General features: G+C 41.6%; 1 long non-coding RNA gene across 1 annotated transcript; it reads right to left on the minus strand.

Moving 5' to 3' along the window:
* Positions 1-1729: 1729 nt before the first annotated feature.
* Positions 1730-7522, minus strand: LOC115567886 (uncharacterized). Its single transcript, XR_003981290.1, has 3 exons — positions 7344-7522; positions 7159-7254; positions 1730-2163 (listed from the first exon to the last, which is right to left on the minus strand). It is a non-coding gene; the product is annotated as an uncharacterized LOC115567886 (long non-coding RNA).
* Between the last annotated feature and the right edge of the window lie 5692 nt (positions 7523-13214).

Genomic DNA, 13214 nt, shown 5'->3' on the forward strand with positions numbered 1-13214 from the left:
CTCCCATGAACCCTCGAGCACCCTGCGGAGGGTATAGAGCTGGTCCAGTGTTCCACAGCCAGGACGAAAACCGTATTGTTCCTCCTGGATCCGAGGTTCGACTATCGGCCGAATTCTCCTCTCCAGTACCCTGGAATAGACTTTCCCGGCTGAGGAGTGTGATCCCCCGATAGTTGGAACACACCCTCCGGTCCCCCTTTTTAAATAGGGGGACCACCACCCCGGTCTGCCAGTCCAGAGGCACTGTCCCCGACTGCCACGCGATGCTGCAGAGACGTGTCAGCCAAGACAGCCCCACAACATCCAGAGACTTGAGGTACTCAGGGCGGATCTCATCCACCCCCGGTGCTTTGCCACTGAGGAGCTTACGGACTACCTCAGTGACTTCGGCTTGGGTGATGGATGGGTCAACCTCTGAGTCCCCAGCCTCTGCTTCCTCTATGGAAGGCGTGTCAGTGGGATTGAGGAGATCCTCGAAGTATTCCTTCCACCGCCCGACGATGTCCCCAGTCGAGGTCAACAGCTCCCCACCTCCACTGTAAACAGTGTTAGTGGAGGACTGCTTCCCCCTCCTGAGGCGCCGGATGGTTTGCCAGAATTTCTTCAAGGCCGACCGGTAGTCCTCCTCCATGGCCTCCCCGAACTCTTCCTAGACCCGAGTTTTTGCTTCCGAGACTGCCCGTGCTGCCGCACGCTTGGCCTGCCGGTACCCGTCAGCTGCCTCAGGAGTCCCCCGGGCCAGCCAGGCTCGGTAGGACTCCTTCTTCAGCTTGACAGCAACCCTTACTTCCGGGGTCCACCACCGGGTTTGGGGATTGCCGCCGCGACAGGCACCGGAGACCTTACGGCCACAGCTCCGGACAGCCGCATCAACAATGGAAGTGGAGAACATGGTCCTTTCGGACTCAATGTCCCCAGCCTCCCTCGGGATCTGGTCAAAGCTCTCCCGGAGGTGGGAGTTAAAGATCTCCCTGGCAGAGGGTTCTGCCAGACGTTCCCAGCAGACCCCCACGATACGTTTGGGTCTGCCAGGTCTGTCCGGCTTCCTCCCCCGCCAGCGGATCCAACTCACCACCAGGTGGTGATCAGTTGACAGTTCAGCCCCTCTCTTCACCCGAGTGTCCAAGACATACGGCCGGAGGTCAGATGACACGACCACAAAGTCGAATCATTGATCTCCGGCCTAGGGTGTCCTGGTGCCACGTGCACATATGGACACCCTTATGCTTGAACATGGTGTTCGTTATGGACAAACTGTGACTAGCACAGAAGTCCAGTAACAAAACACCACTCGGGTTCAGATCGGGGAGGCCGTTCCTCCCAATCACACCCCTCCAGGTAACACTGTCGCTGCCCACGTGGGCGTTGAAGTCCCCCAGGAGAACGACGGAGTCCCCGGTTGGAGCACTCTCCAGTACCCCTCCCAGGGACTCCAAGAAGGCCGGGTACTCTGCACCGCTGTTCCTCCACATCGAGAGGAGCCAGCTGAGGTGGCTCGGGCATCTGTTTCGGATGCCCCCGGGACGCCTCCCTTGGGACGTGTTCCTGGCATGTCCCGCCGGGAGGAGACCCCGGGGAAGACCCAGGACACGCTGGTGTGACTATGTCACTCAGCTGGCCTGGGAACGCCTTGGGATCCTCCTGGAAGAGCTGGAGGCAGTATCCGGGGAGAGGGAAGTCTGGGTGTCCCTGCTCAGGCAGCTGCCCCCGTGACCCGGCCCCGGATAAGCGGACGATAATAGATGGATGGATGGAAATTGGTGATACTTAGCAAGATTAGTGTGTGGGATTCTTTTCTTTTCAAGGAACTAATTATCAGGAACAATAAAAAACTACCAAGATCTTGATCATTTACTCCAGCTCATTTCTCTATGCCTGCAACTTTGGTTTGAGCTGCTTTCTCCCTCCATCAAGATTTAGGAGGACAACCTGGATGAACTCAAAGAAGCCACTTAGCTTTTCAGGATAGCTCAAATGTAGAGCATAAATCAAACCAAACAAAATAACAAGTGAGTCAGTCCATGATCTTGTAGACATCACAACCTGGCCTTCCAGGATGATGGACACATGCTGCGGGTCAAAAGGAACTCCTGTCAGCACCTCATCTTCAGCGACCACTGCCATCAAAGCGACAGCTTCCTCCTGGGACACCTCAAACTCGTCCTGGGGAAGAAGTATGATATGAATAGTTAGATTTTTCCTTGGGCTGTTTGCTCATGCACTGAAAATTGATTAACTCAGAAAATGAATTATTTTTTTAATGCTTTTTGAGTACATTTTTTCATGGCAAATAAGCACAAACCTGAAGATGCCAACAACACTAAAGCATGCTGCAAGAGCCAGCGTGAAAAGGAAGAGCATCAGGGAAGGCAGTTTTTTCTGTTATGACTCTAAATTAAAGAATTTGATTTTTCTGAACATTTTAACCCTTGTGCCCTCCTTAAAAAAACTTCCTCTAACCACCTTCGTGGCAAAAATGTACACGCACAAAATCTGCCATAAAATCCTCATACATTAATATTTTTTTCTACTTTTTTTTTTGCTTGAATCCCTTAATCAACTTGTTTCCTGATCAAAATGATCACACATTTAATCATTTTCAGGATGTTAACCCTTTAAATGCCAGTTTGATTATTTGAATTATCAATTATCTTTTTTTTAAAAAACAAAAATTTTATTATTTTCTATATAATAAGTAGTAGGCTTATGGAGCTTTGGTGGTGATTAGAGTCTTGGATATGTCAAAGATTACCAACAAAATTGTTTTGATTGCATTAGTATTTTTTATGTAGTAACAAATACTCCCTCTAACCACCTTCGTGGCAAAAATGTACATGCACAAAATCTGCCATAAAATCCTCATACATTAATATTTTTTTCTGCTTTTTTGCTTGAATCCCGTAATCAACTTGTTCCCTGATCAAAATAATCAAATGTTCATTAATTTTCAGGATTTTAACCCTTTAAATGCCAATTATATTATAATTATCTATAAAAAAAAAAAAACCCACAAAAGATTTATTATTTTCCATATAATAAGTAGTAGGCTGATGGGGCTTTGGTGGTGATTAGAGACTTTGATATATCAAAGATTACCAACAAAATTGATTTGATTGCATTTGTATATTTTATGTAGTAACAGATACTCCCTCTACCCACCTTTGTGGCCAAAAATGCCCCATTGACTTCCATTAAAACCACATTTTTAAATCTCACTACCATTACAGTATAAAACCATGCATTCTGTAATGTCAGCATGCCATTTTGAAGAAATGTAGTTATATTTGACATTTTTGCTGTATTTCACCAGATTCAACCATTTTCCCATTGTAGGCCGATGCATGAAATTCTTGTATTTTTGCCAGTTATATTATGGAGCTGGGTGACTACCAGGGCCCAGTGTGTGTGTATGTGTGTGTGTGTGAAATGTTTTTAAATCAACATCTGATTCATCACTGTGAACTCTTATTGTGCAAACTACAACAACTTTGGAAATTTAGACAACAAAAAACAAAATAGAGCATATGAAATATGAACAAAATATGAAATATAAACAGAAATATCCAGGCATTGAATATACAATGTGTGTGTGTGTGTGTGTGTGTGTGTGTGCATGTGTGTGTGGTCCTGCAGCCTGTGACCTAGTGTTCCCTACAAATGTGCACTTGGTGGTGGAAGACCTCTTTTTCAGGCCTCTGCACAACCAGCACACACCTCTCCTTCTAGTGGAGCTGGTCAATGGCGCAGTCAGGATAAGAAGTCTCATGTATGCCCGAATCTCTTGGGCATCCACATCACTCCATCCTGACACTGAACGCCTCCCATATAGGTTTGTCATTTGCAAAATGAGCTGGATCAGGTCAGGAGTGAAGAAAAGGTCAAAAGATGATGCTACATTATGGATTCTTGATATTGCATATCTCGTGGGCCCTGGCACCATGCCGGTGGGTTCCTGCATGTAGCACAGAGTCTCAGCATGAGACTGAAATGAGAATGAATGAGAGCATGAAACACACACACACACCACTCGCAGACACACACACACACACACACACACACACAGGGCCCTGGTAGTCACCCGGCTCCATAATATAACTGGCAAGAATACAAGAATTTCATGCATCGGCCTACAATGGGAAAATGGTTGAATCTGGTGAAATACAGCAAAAATGTTAAATATCACTACTTTTCTTCAAAATGGCATGCTGACATTACAGAATGCATGATTTTATACTGTAATGGTAGTGAGATTAAAAAATGTGGTTTTAATGGAAGTCAATGGGGCATTTTTGGCCACGAAGGTGGGTAGAGGGAGTATCTGTTACTACATAAAATATACAAATGCAATCAAATCAATTTTGTTGGTAATCTTTGATATATCAAAGTCTCTAATCACCACTAAAGCCCCATCAGCCTACTACTTATTATATGGAAAATAATACATTTTTTGTGGTTTTCTTTAAATAAATAATTAGTAATTCAAATAATAAAACTGGCATTTAAAGGGTTAACATCCTGAAAATTATTTAATATTTGATCATTTTGATCAAGGAACAAGTTGATTAAGGGATTCAAGCAAAAAAAAAAGCAGAAAAAATATTGATGTATGAGGATTTTATGGCAGATTTTGTGCGTGTACATTTTTGCCACGAAGGTGGTTAGAGGGTGCAAAATGCATTACAGGAAAATAAAAGACATGTAAGAGTAAAAGACACTGGATTTCAAAAAATTGACTAAAAAGAAGAGTTCCTGCAAAAATCCATGCCACAAGCGGTAACACAAAAAAAAAAAGTTGAGAAAAATGTACAAAAATGCCCGAGGAGGGCACAAGGGTTAACTGATTTGTCCTTCAAGTCCTCTCTGAATCCGATCATTGGAACGTAACACTGAAGACAGAATAAATAAGAGGATAAATATTCCTCATTGGTAAGCAAGTGAAGAAAAGTATTATTTTGAGGAGGAATGGACAATAGGAATGATCCAGACAACTTCCAGTCTTTAAATTTAGACATTATAAAAGAATCGACAGTAAACATGCAAACTTATGAAAAATAAAATTAGATTTTTTTTAATGTTATATACTTTTATTTATATTATTTATTTCTGAGGGAAATTCTGGTTTACAGTGTTGAGGGACATGCTTCTCACACACAAGTCTGAATCACACACATGCACAATGGAACTCATTTTTGCAACCATAAATGCAGCTGCCTTTTTCTGGTAAGATGATTGCTAACAACAATAATATGGTGCAACTGTAAACACTTTTTTCCTAGTCCAACAAAAGCTGAAACATATAGGGTTGATGAAAACACGGACCTAAAGAGTGAAAGGACATAAATAGTGATAACTATTCTCTGCTGATTTTGTGTCTAGGGTGCACTTCGGGAACTGATGTGGTTTTCCTTTAACTAGTGCAGTGCCCGTATGAAAAATGCATTCCTATAGAAAAGTGGGAGGTTAAGTAGCTATTTCATGGATGGCCAAATGTGTTTGAAGGTGGGGCGTCAGGGATATTTAGGTTTGTTGTGAAATCCGATATTCCAGGATATAATTGGCCGTTTTTGACTATTTTTTAATTTTGCCAATATATTTCACCTTAAAAACTATTTACTTGGTGTCATTATTTTCAGCACAACCTCACATGTGTGACTGTACAGTTATTTTTTTATTTTGACATACTGTATTAACACAATGGACCTAAAATCACACAAAAAACCCATAAAATCCGAGTAGAAAAAGTTAGATTTTTTTTACTTTGAACCACAAATATGTTCAACAAACCATTTTTTATTACTTATAATGCAAATATAAATTGTTGTTTGCTAAATATGTGCATATATTTAAAAAATTTACAAAATTATATGTAACTATTTACATTTAAATGCAGGCAATGCTCATTCAGCCGTCTCCTCATTGCTTTGACTCATTAAACAAAAAAACGACTCCACTACACACTAAATACACTACACCAAACACTACATAACACACTAACTATACACTCCAAACACGCTAAATGTCACAAATCTCTCAAATCTCAATATCGCTGTCCATACACTGACCGTCTTTGCCTGTCATTCATCTGCTTACGTCCCTCCCACAACTTCCTGTTCCTCAACAACTAAACTTGCTGCTTGGACACTTTTGTGACAAAAACCCGTTTTTACCGTTTCTTCCTGCACCAGACACAAAGCAAACGTGACGGCAATGTGCGCGAAAAAGCGTGGCGGACATTATTTACCCTAAGTCTGGTTTTGGACGTGCCGGTGCGTGTGTGGGCTAGCGGATAGCAGCTAGCTACACACGAATATCCACAGATTCCGATTCCACTTTGTTGTCCGCGTGTCTCTGGATCTCCTCAGACCCGAACAGACTCGGTCCAGACTCTTTTAGTCTCATTAATCCACAACAGTCAGTTTAGATGCACAGAACAGAACAGAACGGGACCGAACCGCCGGCAAAATCCCGGTCCAGCTCGCGCCGCTGCAGGTATAAATCTGCTTGTTTCTTAAGGTGGGGGGTCGCGGTGGGCTCTGCAGTGGTTGGCTCTGGTGCGCATGTGACTGTGGTGGCTCCGGTGGACAATGCTCGCAAATTTGTAAAGCATTTATGAAATAATTTATTAACAGTATCATTGCAGTCCAAACAAATGCGAAGTCGCACACCCTTGAAACACGCAGCAGCCATGTTGAAAGTCTCAGGTCAGTCTGATCCTGATCCGCAGAGATATTTGAGGAACACACACATACACACACACACACACACAGACAGACAGACAGACAGAGAGATTCCTTGCTTTTATAGAGAGATGTTGTCCACTAACTAGAAATTAACATTCTTTCTGGTGTAGATAATTTAATATCCACGCCGATAATCGCTACAAAGATATACAGTACAGCACAATTTAACCACACTCCCAGATATCAGAGATAAATAATGTACTGTCTAATTTTAGCCTCAACGTGGTGTTACTTCACAAGTATAAATTACAATGACTCATTATTTAAAATTTCTGCAGCTCTTTACAATAAAAAATAATCTAAACAAGGGAACTGCTCAAAAGGAAGCCAATTGGGCACACCGTATAAGGCTGTTTCAATTAACTCTGTTCAGTGATGTTTCAGTCTCAAGTTTTGATGCAGGAGAATAGAGAATTACCGTGCAAGTCTTGAATATGTCTGACGAATCCTCTTTCAGGTACAGTGGTAGGCCGGCAAGGGCTGCTGTCCTGGCTGCAGTGATGTTGTTCTTGTCCTTTTGAACAAAGACATAGATACATTAGCTGATGCTCAAGTCAGCTGTTCACATAAATTGTCAATGTAATGTAATAAAAATGTGTTTACCTGTTCTTCGTATGCTGTCACAACATGCTGCAGCTTCTCTCCAAACCTTCCAGTCGTCTTTTTTTGGACAATTTCAGAAGCTATGATGTGTATTTATCCAACACAGAAAAAAAGGAAGATGGTAGGTTTTCATTGGTGATCCTATGGAATTCGTGGTAGCTGCACAGAGAAACAAACACACCAACAACCAAAATTACCTTGATTTGATAATAATCACAACTGTAAACTGGGTCAGGTATTGTTGTATAAAACTTTTACGTTTAAGACAGAAATATCTAAGACATCAGATATATGATTTATCAATGATTTTTTCCATATCGCCCAGTGCAATTATCATAGTCACAGGTATTTCGATGTTCTCTGCATCTATGTGCATTGAACGTGGAGTACACATTTGTTTTACACGGGCAGGCCCTGAATGGACAGGGAACGGTTTCTTTTTTCCTTAAATAACCCGAAGATGTATAAACATTTCTCTCTCAGCAAATGGCTGTTTAAAATCACAACAGGGCAATGAAATGCCCTTTTTACAGTCAAACCAGTCGTGTCACCATCTACCTTTCTTTTCCCTGCATTCTTGACAAATGTACTTTTAATGAATTAAAAGTACTAAATGTGGGGCGCCGTTTAGCTCAGTTGGTAGAGCGCACGTCCCATGTGCTGAGGCTCTGCAGCGGACCTGGGTCCGACTCCCGGCCTGGGGGGCAATCGCCCCCCCTTGTGACCCAGTTGTTGAAAAACGCGCGCTAAAGTGCCCTCTTGGGAGCCAAAACGCGTGCTAAACTGCCCTCTGTGGTGGAAAAAACACACTAAACTGCCCCCTTGGCTGGTTAAAACATGATAAACTGCCCTCTTGGGTGGCAAAAATGTGCGCTAAAGTGCCCTCTTGGGAGGCCAAAACGCGTGCTAAAGTGCCCACTTGGTTGGCAAAATACAACTGCCCTCTTGGGAGGCAAAAACGCATGCTAAAGTGCCCACCTGGTTGGCAAAATACAGCTGCCTTCTTTGGGTGGCAAAAACGCATACAGGCAAACATTTGTGCTAAAGTGCCCTCTTGGGGGGCAAAAATGTGTGCTAAAGTGCCTTCTTGGGGGGGCAAAAACGCGCGCTAAAGTGCCCTCTTGGGAGGCAAAAACGCATGCTAAAGTGCCCTTTTGGGAGGCAACAACGCGTGCTAAAGTGCCCTCTTGGGAGGCAAAAATGCGTGCTTAAGTGCCCTCCTGGTTGGCAAAACACACTAAACTGCCCTCATCGGTGGAACAAACACTAAACTGCCCTCTTGGCTGGCAAAAACATGATAAACTGTCCACTTGGGTGGCAAAAGGGCCCTCTTAGGTGAAAATAAAACACTTAATTGCTCTCTTGGGTGGTTAAAACAAGTTTAAGCGCACTCCTGGTTGGTAAAACATGATAACCTGCCCTCTAGTCTTGGGTGGAAAAACACACTAAACTGCTGCCATTGGATGGATAATATTGATTCAAATTAAGGCATGCAAGCTTTCCCAGAGTCATTTTATGGTCTCAACAAGTTTAACCCTGTTTACGTTCAATACACTTTGTATGGCCATTAGCCCATATTTTCTCTTTTTTTTTGTATTTATTTATTTATTTATTTTATGCAAACGGCTGATGGGCTAATAAACTTTCTAGATTGTATTTTCAATTTAGGCTAGGTCAGTTAGATTCATCTATTTAGTAAATGATGGAATAAATTGATAGCAGCTAGATAGAGGGTAACTTAAGTTTTAAGAACACATTCCCGTTGTTAAAAAAAGTCCATTCCATCCATTTAAGTATTCAGTTTTAGACCGCTCTCTGTCAAATGGTCACATGTCAGTGGGGACTTAATACTGACTGAGGTGCAAGCCGGCATCCTACTGCTGTGTGAGGTAGGTAGCTAATATAGCAAGCTGTCTATTAAGTTACCAATTTTGCATTACTAAATACTAGTGTATGTAGCCTGGAAGTGCTATTATTAGGTAGAGATGCCTATCACATGTTTAAGCCTAGGCTGAGGAGCTAGCCTAGCTAAGTCTTGCGGGAATAGCTTTTTTAAGCTAGCCAGTAAAATTAAAAGTGGGGTTAGCATTGCATATCAGGGTTTCCGCCAGGTTTAGGTTGACCCCCCGCCAGGCTAAGCATTTGGGATTTTTTGTTCTATTTGAATTTTTAAAAATTATTTTCTTTAAAATGCCTTTTTAAGTGCACAGCTCAGTTGGAAACATATACAGTGGCTTGCAAAAGTATTCACCCCCCTTGAACTTTTCCACATTTTGTCACGTTACAACCACAAATGTAAATGTATTTTAATGGGATTTCAGGTGATAGACCAACGCAAAGTGGTGCATAATTGTGAAGTGGAAGGAAAATGATACAAGGTTTTCAAACATTTGTAAAAATAGAAAACTGAAAAGTGTGGTGTGCAAAAGTATTCACCCCCTTTACTCTGATACACTTAAATAAAATCCAGTGCAACCAATTGCCTTCAGAAGTCACCTAATTAGTAAATGGAGTCCACCTGTGTGTAATAAATTAGTAAATAATTTCCCAGTCTGGGATCATTAAAGTAATTCTATCCATCTAATCTAATCTCAGTGTAAATACAGCTGATCTGTGAAGGCCTCAGAGGTTTGCTAGAGAACATTGTTGAACAAACAGCATCATGAAGCCCAAGGAACACACCGGACAGGTCAGGGATAAAGTTGTGGAGAAGTTTAAAGCATGGATAGGATATGAAAAAATATCCCAAGCTTTGAACATCTCACAGAGCACTGCTCAATCCATGGGATGGGAAGATGGATGGAGCCAAATACAGGACAATATTGGAAGAAAACCTGTTAGAGTCTGCAAAAGACTTGAGACTGGGGCGGAGGTTCACCTTCCAGCAGGATAACGAGCCTAAACATACAGCCAGAGCTACAATGGAATGGTTTAGATCAAAGAATATTCATGTGTTAGAATGGCCCAGTCAAAGTCCAGACCTAAATCCAAGTGAGAATCTTTGGCAAGACTTGAAAATTGCTGTTCACAGACACTCTCCATCCAATCAGACTAAACTTGAGCTAATTTGCAAGAAGCAATGGGCAAATATTTCAGTCTCTATATGTGCATCGCTGGTAGAGACTTACCCCAAAAGACTTGCAGCTGTCATTGCAGGGAAAGGTGGTTCTACAAAGTATTGACTCAGGGGGGTGAGTACTTTTGCACACCACACTTTTCTGTTTTTTATTTTTTTAAATGTTTAAAAACCATGTATCATTTTCCTTCCACTTCACAAATATGCACCACTTTGTGTTGGTCTATCACATAAAACCCCATTAAAATACATTTACATTTGTGGTTAAAACATGACAAAATGTGTAAAAGTTCAAGGGGGTGAATACTTTTGCAAGCCACTGTATGTCCATGCTTCATCATAGTTTGTTTCTTTTGAGGTGTCAAATAAATATTTTAAATGTGTATTGTTCCCTGTGTTTTTATCACAGAGCTCTATTGGGTGAAGAAAACACACTAAACTCCAGAAGACTATTAAGACCAAGAAATACTATGAAACATTACTGTTGCAATGACTTAATGTTGGGCCCCTTTCTGATCTATATTAAGCCAGAACTATATCTCACAAAACCAGTTTGGATTATCTGGTGCCAATATGTTGTTAAAATGCACTAGAATACAGGAAATTGCATCTACTTAATTGAAAATGTTCTGGAGAAGGACCCCCAGACCCCCTAGGGTTTTATTTCCTTCATACATCCATGTCTCTGTGTGTTCTTCACAGTCCAATGTTGAATCTACACAGTTCTCGTGAATGCTGATCCTAACTACAAATTAACTTGAGTAGTCTGTCTAGTTAGTCTGTTTTAAGGCTATATAATGTGCCATTTGTATAACATATAAACATGTCTAAAGTGCAACACACGGAACTTATAGTCTAGCAGCAAGCCAGTCCGCATAATAGAAAGATGACAAAAAAGCCCATCGCTTGAGAATGCTCACTCATTTCCTATTAATATTTGCTGAGCTATGAACCAGGTGTCTGTCCTACATCACCAGTCAGTCAGAAATTAATTCACTTAAAAAAATCCTGAAAAATGAACCTGAAAACATAGCTGTAATTTAGGCGGAAATTGCATTTTTGTGGTAATAGGAAAGGGGGACTCCTTTACTTTTCTCTCATTTAACAGAAAATCATAAATTCCTTTTAAATACACTATTACTGCATTCCCTAAGATGTTGTTGAACAATACCCAGTGGTTGTATGGAGATACCTAGTACAGTTTTATTGTAAATAAGATATCTTTAGACAAACCTCTTCTCTAAAAACAGCCAAATTAGGTCATTCTGAGTGAGTGATGGGTGTTATAATAGCCTATAAATTAAGAATGGTCACTCTAATGGTCATCATACTTGGAGAAGAAAAAAACTGGTGATTGTACTACATGACCATGTAGACAGAATGTGTGTAACATAAAGTCAAGTTAATCTAAAATTACAAGCTGCTAACACAATAGAGACACAAGCTTTAAATAGACAATTTTATTGAAACAATAACTCATTTAAATCAGTATCTTCAATGTAAATCAAAGCTTAAGACTGGAAAAGTATAATGAAAAAGTCTAAATGTGTAATAACGGTAAATATAATTCATTTGAAATTTATAGTGCCACTCAAAATGCTTTTACTTAATTTCATAGGCACAACAAAGAACAGGTGAACAGTCAAACAGTTGAGAGAAGTGTGTGTATGTGTGTGTGTGGACATATACAGCTTGTGTGCTGGGTTAGGGTTAGGGTTGGTGCTGAATGGATGAAGTAATACTGGTATTACTGTCAGGTAGTAATGTCAGGTTCATCAGACACTTTTGGTGACACATTTTGACATTCTGTACAGCAGGTGCAGAACTCTGTACAGGGAAGACCAACTGAGAGGCACTGGCACTTTCCAATCTCTCCACAGTTGGGATCTTTGCAGTACAAATGGGTAATGTCTCTCACCTCTGTAGGTGCTGGGGGTTTTGTGAACAGGACTGGTTTTATGGCTCCATTGCTGACGATCCATCCCTTGCCAATAGGACTCCATAACAGCGGTTTAGGGATGTGACTGTGGCACCATATTGCTGTCTGGTACATTGCTCTTTGAACATGTTGTTCAAATGCATCCTCTGTTGGTGGCAGATTTGCAGAGGATGCATCTGTAGTTGATGCAAGTATGAACCTCAGTTCATCCAAGGTAGTGCACATCCGTCCATTTTCTTTTTTATTTTTTCCATAAAGCAGGAGTGCATATTCTCTTGCTACTGGCAAAGAGGCTTCCAAGCATGGAGAGAGTCCAAAATGGGCCAGATCTTTGAGCTCACTGAGATGTGTCTTGAGCTTGGTAAACACTGTATTCTTTCCTATCCTGTATAAACTGCTTGTTGTGTCGCAGCCAGTGAGTGCGTGACATGCTGGAAGACAGCTTGACATGTCTTTCCAAAGTTTTTGAGATATGGTGTTGATGGGGACATATCTCTCTCTCATTCCACGGCCTGCATGCATGTACACTATGGACGAGCCAAACATTCCTTTGATTGCATAGTAAATCAGCAGTACTTCCACATCCGTGTCATCACACCTAACAATGATACGAGAATATGAATCTGAAAGATGTATGGCATGCAACACCATTCTTGTGTCAGCCTCCTCCTGATCACTGTACAGTGATGTCAAAACGCTGACACCTGCTTTGGAAACACTCTTCACCTCCTCACCTTTCTCAAATCCACCTGCCAAGATGATGGAGTCATCAGAGTGCATTCTCTGTGAGGCTGCAGTGATGATGTAGTTGCTCACAAATATGCACAGCGCAGTCTTGTTTCCACTACTTCTCAAG

The sequence above is a fragment of the Sparus aurata genome, chromosome 17 (genome assembly GCF_900880675.1).
Source record: "Sparus aurata chromosome 17, fSpaAur1.1, whole genome shotgun sequence".
In the NCBI taxonomy this organism is placed as follows: Eukaryota; Metazoa; Chordata; class Actinopteri; order Spariformes; family Sparidae; genus Sparus; species Sparus aurata.